The sequence below is a fragment of the Hevea brasiliensis genome, chromosome 2 (genome assembly GCF_030052815.1).
Source record: "Hevea brasiliensis isolate MT/VB/25A 57/8 chromosome 2, ASM3005281v1, whole genome shotgun sequence".
Lineage (NCBI taxonomy): Eukaryota > Viridiplantae > Streptophyta > Magnoliopsida > Malpighiales > Euphorbiaceae > Hevea > Hevea brasiliensis.
The window spans coordinates 335,386-348,112 of record NC_079494.1 but is presented as its reverse complement, the minus strand read 5'-3'; positions in this window follow the sequence as shown (position 1 = coordinate 348,112).

The window sequence follows — 12,727 nt, the reverse complement described above, 5'->3', positions numbered from 1 at the left end:
TGCTAAAACAATACCCTATTGGCATGCCAAACTATTCAATCTGACATACATGTCTAGGCAATACAAGGGCACATAATATCATTAAATATTAATATATTGTGTTTTATGACTTCATTATTTCATAATAATTTTCAATTATAATGTATACATTCATTTGATCATATATATTATCACAATTCACATCAATTATCTGTTTATATCATTGTATTCAAAGTATTTTTTCTTTTTACAATAATGAGAACTAATGTCTCATTCATACAGTAATATGGTTCATTTATTCATTCATTATGTTATTCATATTGATCACAATTCAAAACAATGGTTCACATATACCATTGTATTCAAATCATTTATCCTTTCTCATTTATACATTCAAAAATCTATTTATGTAATTACAAATTTTATATTTCAAGTTGAATTATTAATATTTTATGAATTCTATTTGTGATGGGCATATAAGCTCTAACTATCTATTCACATCAAGTAGGTGACTTACTTTTCATGTTTCAAGCAATCCATGAACATTTCATGGATTTCAAATTTAGGGCCTTAATTTTCGTTTAACAATTTTGACTAGGATGCATAGTCCATATTTGTCATACAATTCTAAGCATTTAAGGTTAGGATTGGTTCTAGGTCTTCATCTTAATTTGCTAATCATTTTGATTACTATTCACCTTACTAGTCAATCAAAATGTTGACTTTTTCATATTTAATGGATATGTTAATTCTAATTACACCAAGATCCCACATTTTGAGTTTTATATTTGCTAGTATTAATTGCCAATTGCAATTTAAAGTTCCCTAGATGCATTTCTAAATTTTCAGTTTTGATTACCTAAGTTTACTGTTCTATTGGACAATTTTACAGTAGAAACTGGGCTAACTTTTCTTCATCAAAGTTGTTCCTTATTGTGTCTTCTTTAATTTCATTTTTGAATCACTCCATTTGGAGTTTTTTAGCTCAAGTTATGATCATTTTACCATAACTGGCCGGATTGACCTGTACCCAGAATTTCTGGGCAATTTGGTTCTACTAGATTTGGTGTCCTAACTTGGACTAGTAATTTGAATTGGTTAGATTCAGAATTTGAATTTTTGTTCTTTATGAAAGTTATAGGCCTATGTCTCAGCTTTCTACTGGTAAAATTTTAGATTAATTAAACTTTTCTACACTGAGTTATGACCATTTGAATAAACACTATTCATTTGGTCATTTTCCAAGGACAGCATGTTGGTTACCCAAATTAGGGTAATTTTTAGGTCAACTTAGTTTAGTTTTCTAGGTAGGGTTTCTGCACCAAAGTTGTTCCATTATGTGTCTAGTTTCATATCCAATTGGCCTTGCACGAATGGAACCTACACAACTCAAGTTATAACTGCCCAAACATGCTGGACTCATATCTAGACCTGCAGGGCCACTCAAGGCAGCACACCATTTCAATTCCAATACCACAATGGTCTCCAATTTAAGGTCAAAATTCATCAAATGGTCACTAATTGACCATTAGAATTTAATTTAAACATCTAAGCATTAAACCCTCAATTAAATCTCAAAACCCTAACCCTAACAATCCATCACTTTATCTAACATACACAAATCAACATCTAACTCTAATATAATTATCAAACATCATCCCCAAGCAATTTAATTCAATCAAATCAACAATTCTCAACCTTCCCCCATGGCTGCCAAAAATTAAAATGTTCCTAACATGCATATTTTCTTGAAATTTTCTTCATTTTCTAACTTAACTCAAAGTTCAAATGAAAAATATAAGGAGAGAAGTAAGAGATTTAGCACTAACCTTGAATGGAGTCATTTCTAAGCTTGGTAAACCTCACTTTTTCTTCTTCTAGTTGCTGCCTCAAGACTATTCTAGTTTCAAGGATCAAGTTTAGTGAAGGTGGGATGAGATTTTATGGTATGAAATAAGGGTTATGAAGAGAGAGGAAGTAGGCACAATGGCCAGTAAGTAGGCATATAGCCTATAGAACAATCATACCAGACATGTATTGTCAGTTCATGATTTTCTCGGTAGGCAGTATTGCTATCTGTAGTCCCTAATTGGTATACCAATTTATCCAAACTAAATAAATAAGTCTAGGTATACTATGGGCAATTAAATATTTTTAATTATTTTAGCACTATTCACTGTTACTATTTTCTGGTACTGTTCAGTGGTACCATTAATTTAATATTTATAGGACATTAGTCCCAATTTACATATTCATATCATTTTCAATATTTAATTAGCCTTATGAGTATTTTAATCACCATGTTTAGCATTCTTCCCATGAACCTTTTTTTAGGTTCATTTTGATTTATTATTTTTATCTAGGAATTTGACTAGGTTAGAATGTCTATTTAGTCACACTTCCTTCATAACAATTGCTCATCTATATTTAAACTTAAATTTTAGTTTTTGAATCACTGAATTTGGGGTTATAGAGCTCAAGTTATGGTCAAAATACCATAACTGGTCCCTTTGCCTCTAAGCTGTCTAGAATTTACAATTCCTGATCAATAAATTTTGACTAGTTATTTGATCATTTTATGGTCATTTTTAGACTTAGGTTCCTTCAAAAGATATGTTCCTCTATGTCTTAGGGACTCCCAGGTACAATTTTTAATTTTTCAAGCTTGGTATAGTGAGTTATAATCAATGTATTAACTTGGACTCTTAATCCTATAAAGGCAATAGTCATTCTTCAGAGCAGTATGTTTGTCCCTCTTTTTAGGGTCTTTACACTTAGAATTTGGCAAAGGTGTCTGAATCAACATTGTAGCCCTAAGTATCATGTTTCCAGATCATATTGGCACATCTCAAATAGAAATTCCTAGTGGGAGTTATGGCCAAATGTACACACGGGTATCAAATGGTATTCTGGGTTCAATTTAACATTTTCCAGATTTCAATTCCTAACTTTGGCTAATATTTTCCCTAGGATGCAATGGTTTCTAGAGCTTGGTCAAAACATAAAAATTATTTTGCTATTTCTTATAAAACTTTTGGCATTAGTTTCACTCAATTTTCAGCTTTGGAGACTAAGTTATGGCATTTTTGCCAAAACTGGTCAAGCATACCAAAGAACAGTATTTTGACAATTTCTTTATGCTAATAATTTGACTTGGTTGAAGGTAAAACTGGGTCAAGTGATCTTCATTAAAAGTGTAGCACTATGTGTAAGCTTTCCATTGATGTAAATTTTAGGTCATTTGGACCAGTATAGAGAGTTTTATGACCAAATGATTCATTTGGTCATTTTCTGGGTTTCAGTGTTTGGTCATTCGGGTTTGGGCAAAGAATTGGTCATAATTTTGGCAAAATTTGAGCATAGTGTCCGCAATGAAAAATGGGCTATTTTGAGTCTATTTTCACCTTCAATTGGCCTCATAATAATTGGATTCACACATTTTCAGTTATGATTTAAAAAGTGGACTGGACTCATTGAGTCCCAACCTGCAGAAAATTAAATACTCCCCATCTCAATTTCCTCCAACTCCCTTACTTCACTGTGACATTCATAGCACTTCTATATATCATCAACACATCTCAACAATCCCAATTGTAAGGTATAATACAAAAGTGCCAAAGTTAGGTCAAACCGTAACTCACAAATTTAAATGCAAATCACAATCTCATGAAATTTAAATGCAAATCAATTCCAACATATAATATCTTGTTAGTTCACTTCCCTAACCTAATTTAAACCAACAAAAACCATCAATTTCATGTCTCCCCTAGGGCTACCGAAAAATCAAAGATTCTTCCCTCAAGGTTTATGTGACACCCCTTACCCGTCTACAGTATAGCCGAACAAGATATGCCACACAGTGTACCGGAACACTCTATTTTAATTCAATCATTTTTTTATTCTTCCTAATTTAATTTTTTTTCATAGTTATGAAATACAATTTTTGAAATATAATTCATTTAAGTCATTTATTGAATTTATAATTTATTTGAGGTTCCGCAAATTTTATAGAAAATCCAGTAGAGTACCGGCTAAAAATGGAAAAAATAGTTTTTCGGAACCTGAGAAAAATACTTCCAAAATTCTCAATCAATCCCAAACTCCATTTCATCAAAAAAATCTCAATATTTCTCAAATATACTCCCAATTCTCATTCATTCATTTCATAGGATATTCATGTACAAATCATAAATAAATATTCACTTTTTCATTCATAAACATAATTTTCACTATTTTCATTGATAACAAAATACATTACATGAGTCTCGATTTCATATGAGAAAATAAAAGTTAATTACAAAATACCCAAAATGAAACCTAATGTCCTACCAATGCACTGATGTCGGTGAGGTGACACGGACACTATACAGAGCTGCAGAAGGTCTCACTCAGTCTGTGGTCTACTGAGCTCTCGGTCGGTCTCTCTAGAACCTATGGGTGGCAAAAGCAATGCGCTAAGCAATAATGCTTAGTGGTGCCAATAATAAAATAAAAAGAAATAACGGAAAATAAATATGCAGTGCATGTTCTGATGTCTTATGCAGACAATTTTTCAATCATTATTTGTAATCTTATTTATTTGTAATTGTTATATTCATAATTTCATTAAATTTATCTACTTCCATTTTTAGTTGCCCAACTAATTTATACTGGATGACTGGACTGGATAAACCGGTAAACTGGCACTGGGTATCAAGTACCTTGGGCTGTCACACCATCGGTCACATATGTATCTCCCGGTGTGCAACAGAACAGCTAATGAGCTGTAATAATTATTAGGCACAAGGCCAAGTATCATCACAATGTCAGAATGGCTAAAAGCCATAAAATCACAGAATGGCATAATGCCATGTGCAGTACTGAGCATGCCAACTTATCCAAACCAATCTTGCTAGGTGTACTAGGGCATGTTACACTTTTAAATTGTACAATTCTTAAAATTTAAGTTTAGGTGTTACTATTCATTTCATTAGTCAACTAAAATATTGACTTTTGCATAGACAATAGGTACATTGGTTCTAATACTCCCAACATACCATATTTTGTATTCTAAAATTGTTGGTATTGGTTGCTAATACTATTTCAAAGCTTAGTGTTAGTTATTCAAAATTTTCAGATTTCAAACCTCATATTTACTGTTCCATTGGTCATTTGTACAGTAGGAATTTGGCAAAATTGTCTTCATGAAAGTTGTTTCTTATTTTGTCTAGTTACATTTTCTTTTTTGAATCACTCCATTTGGAGTTTTGTAACTCAAGCTATGGCCTAAACACCATAACTGGCCGGATTAGACTGAATCCAAAATTCTGGGCAAAACTGGTTCTGCTAGATTTGGTAACCTAAGTTTAGTTGGCAATTTGACTAGGTTATGATCAGAATTTGGATTTGTGTTCTCTATGAAAGTTGTAGGTCTACGTCTCAACTTTCTGCTGGTAAAATTTTAGGTCACTTGGACCTTTCTACACTGAGTTATGACCAAATAAATAAACATTATTCATTCGGTCATTTTGCCCAAGCAGAATGCAGGTCACCCGAATTAGGGTAATTTTTAGGCCAACTTAGTTTGATTTTCTGGGCAGGTTTTCTTCACCAAAGTGATGCCATTATGTATCTAGTTTCATGTCCAATTGGCCTTGCACCAATTGAACCTCTACAACTCCATTTATAACTGCCTAAACCTGCTAGACTCATGCTCAGTCCTGCAGGTTAGCCAAGGCAGCTCACCCATACACAAATGCCAAGCCTCAACTCACTTTAATTCCTCATCATACACAGTCAAATGGTCACTAATTGACCATTTAAACTTTCATTCACCAACACATGAACAAAATCCAAGTTTTGTGCCTCAAACCCTAACTCCAACAACTAAAATTTTTATACACATACAATCCATGAATTTCAACACCAAAATCATGTTCAATGGTAGCCATACACAAAATTTTTTGAAGAAATTGGCACTAACCTTGACTTAGGCACTTTCCAAGGCTTTAAAACTTCAATTTCCTCCCTTCTTTTTGCTATCCAAAGCTTGCTCTTAGTGTGAGAATGAGTTTTTGTGAAGGGAGGCTAGGGTTTTGAGGTAGTTTGATGGGTGAACCAAAGCTTGGAAAAGCTTTAATGGAGGAAGAGGATGGAGGTGCTGGTTCAGCCAAAGGAAGAAGATAAGAAAATTCTGATTTTTTTTCTTTCATTTGTTGCCCATTTATTTATTTTAAGTGAGTGCTAGCCATGTGTCATCATGTGATTGGTTAAAATTATTTTAATGACATCATAATGATGTCAAAATTCCCATTTTCTTTCATTTTCTTTCCTTTTATTTTCTACTCATTTTCAATTTAATTTTTAGCAATATTTATTCACATTTTATATCATAATAATTATTTACTTAACTGGACAAGTCGGCCAAAAATCATCTCTGAAGACGAAATGACCAAAATGCCCTCCATTTGGCTTATTGAGCCAAAATCGTCTATACCAATTGAAAAATTTTTCTAAGCATTTTCTTGGCATTCTAATGTCATAAAAACCTCAATTACCCTTCTCTGGAGTCCCAAAAATTATTTTATGAATTTTTCCTTGGGTTTAGGGCTCCTAGTTACGAGAACCACAACTTCCCACTGGGTTACCCATCGCTAGGGCACCGACTCATTTAACTTGATTGTATTTTATTTCTAAAATTTTTTCTAAATTTTTCTTATTAATATTTGAGTTAATTATGATTCCTTACTTTAGTTTAAATATTTTTCCGGACGTTCTAACTGTTCGGACCGACATTGGTCACCAGAACAGTAGAATGTATAAAGTTACTACAGGGAGGGTGTTACAGTTTACTTTTTAATTTCATGAAATTTATCCTTAGCTAAACATGCCTTTCATGTTTAATGAAGAAGGAAAGATGGATTAGAGCACAAACCTTACTTGAGTTTCCCAAACCTTAACTTTCTTACTTCTTATGGGTATCTATGGCTTTCTTATGGAGTGGAGAGTATTTTTTTGTAAAGGGTGCTAAAGGTTTTGATGGGTAAATGGAGGAAGATTCAAGCTTGAAGCTTGGAAAAAAAAAATGGAGGAAGAGGGAACAATAGTGGGCGGCACACAAGGGAGAGAGAATAAGAAGAAGAAGTGAGTTGGTGGCTTTTGTCATCTTATGAGTATTTTTATATTTTCTATAATTATTGTACTTTATTATTTTTAAATTTCATAAGTCTATTTCCTTTCATTTCTTTTCTTCTTTTTTCTCTTTTCATTTTCCAAATTCAAATTCATTTAATTTATGTTAATTATTTTGTTTCCTAATTTTAATTTGACATTTAGGTCAAAATTTACCTCTAGGGGTGAAATGACTAAAATGCCATTCATGATGCTCATCGGGTTGTTTTTATTATTTTATACCAATTAATAAATTCTCTAAATTTCATTTTATTTCTCAAAATTTTTTCTATATTTTTTAATATTTATTTCATTAATTTATGCCTCCTCACTATAGTTTAAGTGTAGTTCCAGACATTCTAACTATTCGAACAGATATTAGTCATCGGAACAGTAAAATGTATGGACTACCTACGGTGAGGGCGTTACACTCTCCACTTGGAATACCCCTTAACCATAGCATTCACTTTTTTCTTCAATACTTGTTCTCCAGTAAAGGCGCCATTAACCAACAACTATATTTCATTTATTTTTCAAAATTTCAAGAAAAAAAATTGATGGATGGTGTATTGGAATTATTTTGCATTTTCTTAATGACATATTTTTATTGACAATATAAAATTTTCACAGGATGCAAAATCAAATTTCTTGAAAGTAATAAAGTGCTTCTATCAAAATGATTTTTATGAAAATTTATTTTATAGAGATCATTACTTCATTACCATTCATATATATGATTATTATGACATTTATGTGTCATAACATATTTTGCTGTGAATAATTTTTAATTCAAATGATAAAATATTAAAATAATTGCTTAATGTACTATCATATTGAAAAGAACAACGCAATGATAGGAAATTGCATAAAAATGTTTTGATGTATTATTCATGAAGATAGTAAACTTTATAAACAATTGACAACTCCTATAATTAAGTATACAAATTCCTATAATCAAGCATTGACTACAACAAGAAAGGCAATAAACTTAAAATATAAATTAAAATAAAATATACACCCAAATCTGAGGAGGAAACATAGCATATTAAAATCAAATATACACCCAAATCTCAAGAGGAAACATAGCAAAAATTATAATCTCCAATACTCCCCCTCAAGTTGATGTAACACCCCCAATTTTTAAATTTATTATTTTGTGAGAAATATTAATATTTTATTTTATTTGAATTTTAGGAAATTATTTGAAATTTTTCAGATTTTAGAAATCGGGTTCGATTTTTCGAAAATATAAAACTTTGATGATTTTTAAAAATTAATTTAAAGACCACGTGGCAAAACTAAAATTATTTTTGGACTCTACAAATTTTTCTGAGTTTTCTAAAATTTTTTTCAGAATTTTTGGGCCTCGTTTTCGGTCCCAAGGCAGAGTAAAAATTCAAAATTTTGTATCTTGAATTGGACCGGCTGAATCTAACCGAACCGGATTGGATCGGTCGAATCGAACCGGCCTTTTCTTTTCTTCTTCTTCTTCCTCCGCGCACATTCTAGACCCCTTTTCCTCTCTCTCCTGTTTTCTCTCTCCTCCCTCCTCCCCATCTCGCCGGCGCGCTGCCCTAGCCTTCCCCCACCGCCGGCCGACCTCCCAAGCGGCTGAAAATGACGCGCGAAGAGACGCGACACGCAGCGCGCCGTTTCAGCTTCCCAGCCAAAATCCGGCCACCGATTGGGACGAGTCTTGTGTCAAACACCATCTACACCTCGAGAGCTTTCCATAGACACTAAGAACACTAAAATCCATAGAGCGGTTTGCTCAATTTTTGTCCGAAAAATTTTAGCCCATTTCGATTTTTGGGCTAGATTTCTCATAAACCGTGAACCCCACGAGAAAATCGAGAGTATCAGAGCACTCCACTCGTCGAGAGCTTCGCGGCAATATAAATTTCAAAATTTTTCGACACTGTCTCACGAAACTTCAGTGTTTTTCTGAGCATTAAATGAGCTTAGAAAAATTCGTAAAAATTATAGACTAACCCTCGTGTTGTGGGCTTTGTGTATGTACCTTCAATTCACTGAAATTTGACAGTTACCCGGGTCTGTAAATTTCTGGCCAGACAGACAGGCTACCGAAAAAGTTTTGGAATTGGATCGAGATTTTAGCTACCCCACTATTGTCAAACGTCCCGAGCGCATACCCGGAGTCAGAATCAGCATAGGTAAACCCGAACCTTACTTTTTCGTAATTTTCTAGTGTTTAAATGAGATTAAAAATTCATAAAATATTCATGGTAGTTTGGAAAATTATGATTCCTTTTGCATTAGCTTAGTAATGTTGCTAAGGACCACGGGGCAAAGTTTTAGAATTTTTAGAGCTCATTTGAATAGTTTTTGCAAAAGGGTTAATTATAAGGACTAAACTGTAATTTTATATATTATGATTGATGACTGTTTGGATGGGCCCAGGAGGGGCTGTGTGATGTGATTGAGTTGTGGATGTATGGTTTGTGGATATAGAAGTGCGTTTTAAACTCATTTACAGGTTGGGTAGGTCCTAGGTATAGGGGAGACTCTGTCAGATTTTCGGCACGACTTAGGACATCTTTGATCTTTTTCTTAGTTTGTATTGAGTCAAATTTATTAAATGATTGTAATAAAAATGTCATGTGAGCCGGGACAGCCTTCCTCCTCCGCCCAGCCGCCACAGTGACTTCGATTGAGTCTGTGAGTAAAATATTAATTTTAATTGTAATTTCGATATTATTATATGTTCAAGCATGTCCATGCATCACTTATATGTATGTATCCATGTAGTTAAGCAATAGGCACGTTTTACATTGCATTCATAAATGTTGAAGTGCCATGGATGTGTTGTGGTAATTTGGAGCAGTGTGCGTGCGTTGGCGTGCGTGCGGTATAGTATTGGATATGGACAAGACGGGTAGACACGGCTTGAGATCTTCACTGGGACCTGGTCCTTCGGGGTAGACATGGCTTGAGTTCTTCGCTGGGACCCCGTATTGGTTTATTAAGCGAAAGTCCGGCTTGAGTTCTTCGCTGGCAGAGGTTGGATTAAGAGAGCTGTATAGGGGATCAGCTCCCATATATTTATAGTTTGACATTACCGGGTGTGTGAGTGCTCCAAATTACATTTTTTCTATTATGATGTGAAAATATTGATGATGTTGTATTTCACTCTACAGGGTGCATTAGCTTTAGATGACTATAGAGATTATGGTTAAAATTGATATTTTACTCTCTGAGTCGAACGCTCACTCCTATTCATTATTTTTCCAGGCTACAGGAGGATTATTGTTGTGGTTAACCTACTTTTCTTCTTCGTAGGTCATTTATTAATGTTTGTATAATTATTTTAACTCCTAGAATTTTCGCATGTATTAGAAATATTTATTTGATTTGGGTCTGTTATATAATTTACCATGTTAGACTTATAAACTTATTATATGCATGTATGTTGGACTGGATGAGGGAACTGAGCTCCCATTTGACTTTATGTTATTATGAATATGTGGAGGGTGAGCTGAGCTCCCCAATTAATTATATATTGTGTTTACAGCTCGGGCGAGTCAAAAACTCCCCGTTAAAAGGTCCATTTTATGGCCAGACTTTGTCCGGTTGAATTCTTAAAATTGGGCCCAAATGGGCTTTAGAGTTGGGTTGAGGAATAGTTAGGCTTACTACGGGTCTTAGGGGCTTTAGGCTGGCCTAGGTCCTAGTATCGGTCCGGCCCATAGGTTGGGTCGTGACAAATGTGGTATCAGAGCTTAGGCTCCAGATTCATAGGGAAAAAAATTCATCTAAAGTGTTGGGAAGAGTCTAATAGGAGTCACATGCGGAATATAGGGTCCACATTCGTCTTGTATTGTCATCTTTGCTTCTAGTTTCTGCTTCATATATTATGTGTAACTATGAGTCTATAAAGCTGTGTAATATGCAGTTTTGAAATTTTATGGGCTAATGCTGCTGAATTTCAGGAAAATACGTAAGCGGAGAGGCTGCCATCGCACTGTAACCAGGATGTGCCTGACGAGGTGTCGGCACAGGATGAGGCACCTGCCCCGAAGAGGCGGGGTAGGAGGCCTAGAGCTACTCAAGTAGAAGAGCAGCTGCCACCAGTTCAGGATCAATCTTTTATGGCACAGGGTCCCATGGACCCAATGGCAGCTACTCTAGCTAGTTTGCAGAGAACCATCGATATGATGGCACAGTATATGGTCCACCCTCCCCAACAGCAGCAGTCCACCGCATCAAGAGGAGAACCTTACAAACAGATAATTAATTTCAAGAAGTTGGTGCCTGGTACTTATGATGTGTCAAATGATGCCTATCAGTTTTTGGATTCCTATAAATAGACAGGGATGGAGTTGTAGTTGACTGATAGGAGGCTCATAGAGTGTGTGCAGCATGTCATGGGGCCTATGCCTAGACAATGGATGAATGATTACATATTACCTCAGATGGAAGGTTTGTCATGGACCCAGTTTATGGAGTTGTTTATCAACCGGTTTGTACCAGAAAGTTTCAGAGATCAAAAGCAGTGGGCCTTTGAGGCCTTAAGGCAGAATGACAGGTCTGTAGATGAATATGCTACAGAATTTCTGGAACTGAGCAGATATGCCCCTACAGCAGTGGCTACAAAAAGTATAAAGGTGAAAAGGTTCCTAAAAGGGCTGGACAAGAGATATGCAAACCTGGCCATGATGTCTAATCAGTCTTTTGATGTGGTAGTTGATCGAGTCTGACAGATTGAGATTAGCTACACAGGAGATGATAGTGGAAGAGCAAAAAATAAATAGAGCAAAGGGTTCTTCAGGTGTTCTCCATATGGGTACTACGGATAGCGGAGGCCAAGGTTATTACAAAGGAAGAAGTAGGAATAAGAGGAGTGGTTTTAGACACAAATCTTGAGGATTCAGACCAGGGTACGGATCCATCCGTGGTTACAATTCGGGGTACAGCAGTTCTGAGTCTAGTTCAGGATCCTCCCTTACACCTTGTGCACAGTGTGGAAGAGGACATTAAGGACCTTGTATGATGGGTTCAAGAGTATGCTTCAGGTGTGGCCAACTAGGTCACTTTGCTAGGGAATGCCCCGTGTTCAGTGAGCCACAGAAGGGGTCACAGGGTTCTGTTGCTAATGTTCCTCGTCAGTTGTATCCTGGTGCTTCCAGCATGGCAAGCAGTCAGTTCAGTGGTCAATAGGGCCGAGGACAAGGAGGACGTGGATTTGGAGGCAGATCAGGAGGTAGAAGTCAGTATTAGGGTTCTGCAATGCAGGGTAGGGGTCAAGCTCGGGCTTTCACCCTGACCCACTAGGATGCTCAGGTTCCAATGCAGTTGTGGCAGGTATTCTTCTAGTCTGTTCCTATGAGGCTCGTATTTTGATAGATCCGGGTGCTACTCCCTCATTTGTCTCCCCAGTGTTTGTTATGAGATTGGGTAGGAACCCTACAACTTTAGAATGCCCTTTGTCTGTAGTTACCCCGCTTAGTGACAACATAGATGTAGATATGGTTTTTCCGAGTAGCCTAGTAGTAGTGGATGGAAAGATCCTCCCAGCAGACTTGGTTCCTCTACTAGTAATGGATTTCGATGTAATTTTGGGAATGGATTGGTTGGCAAC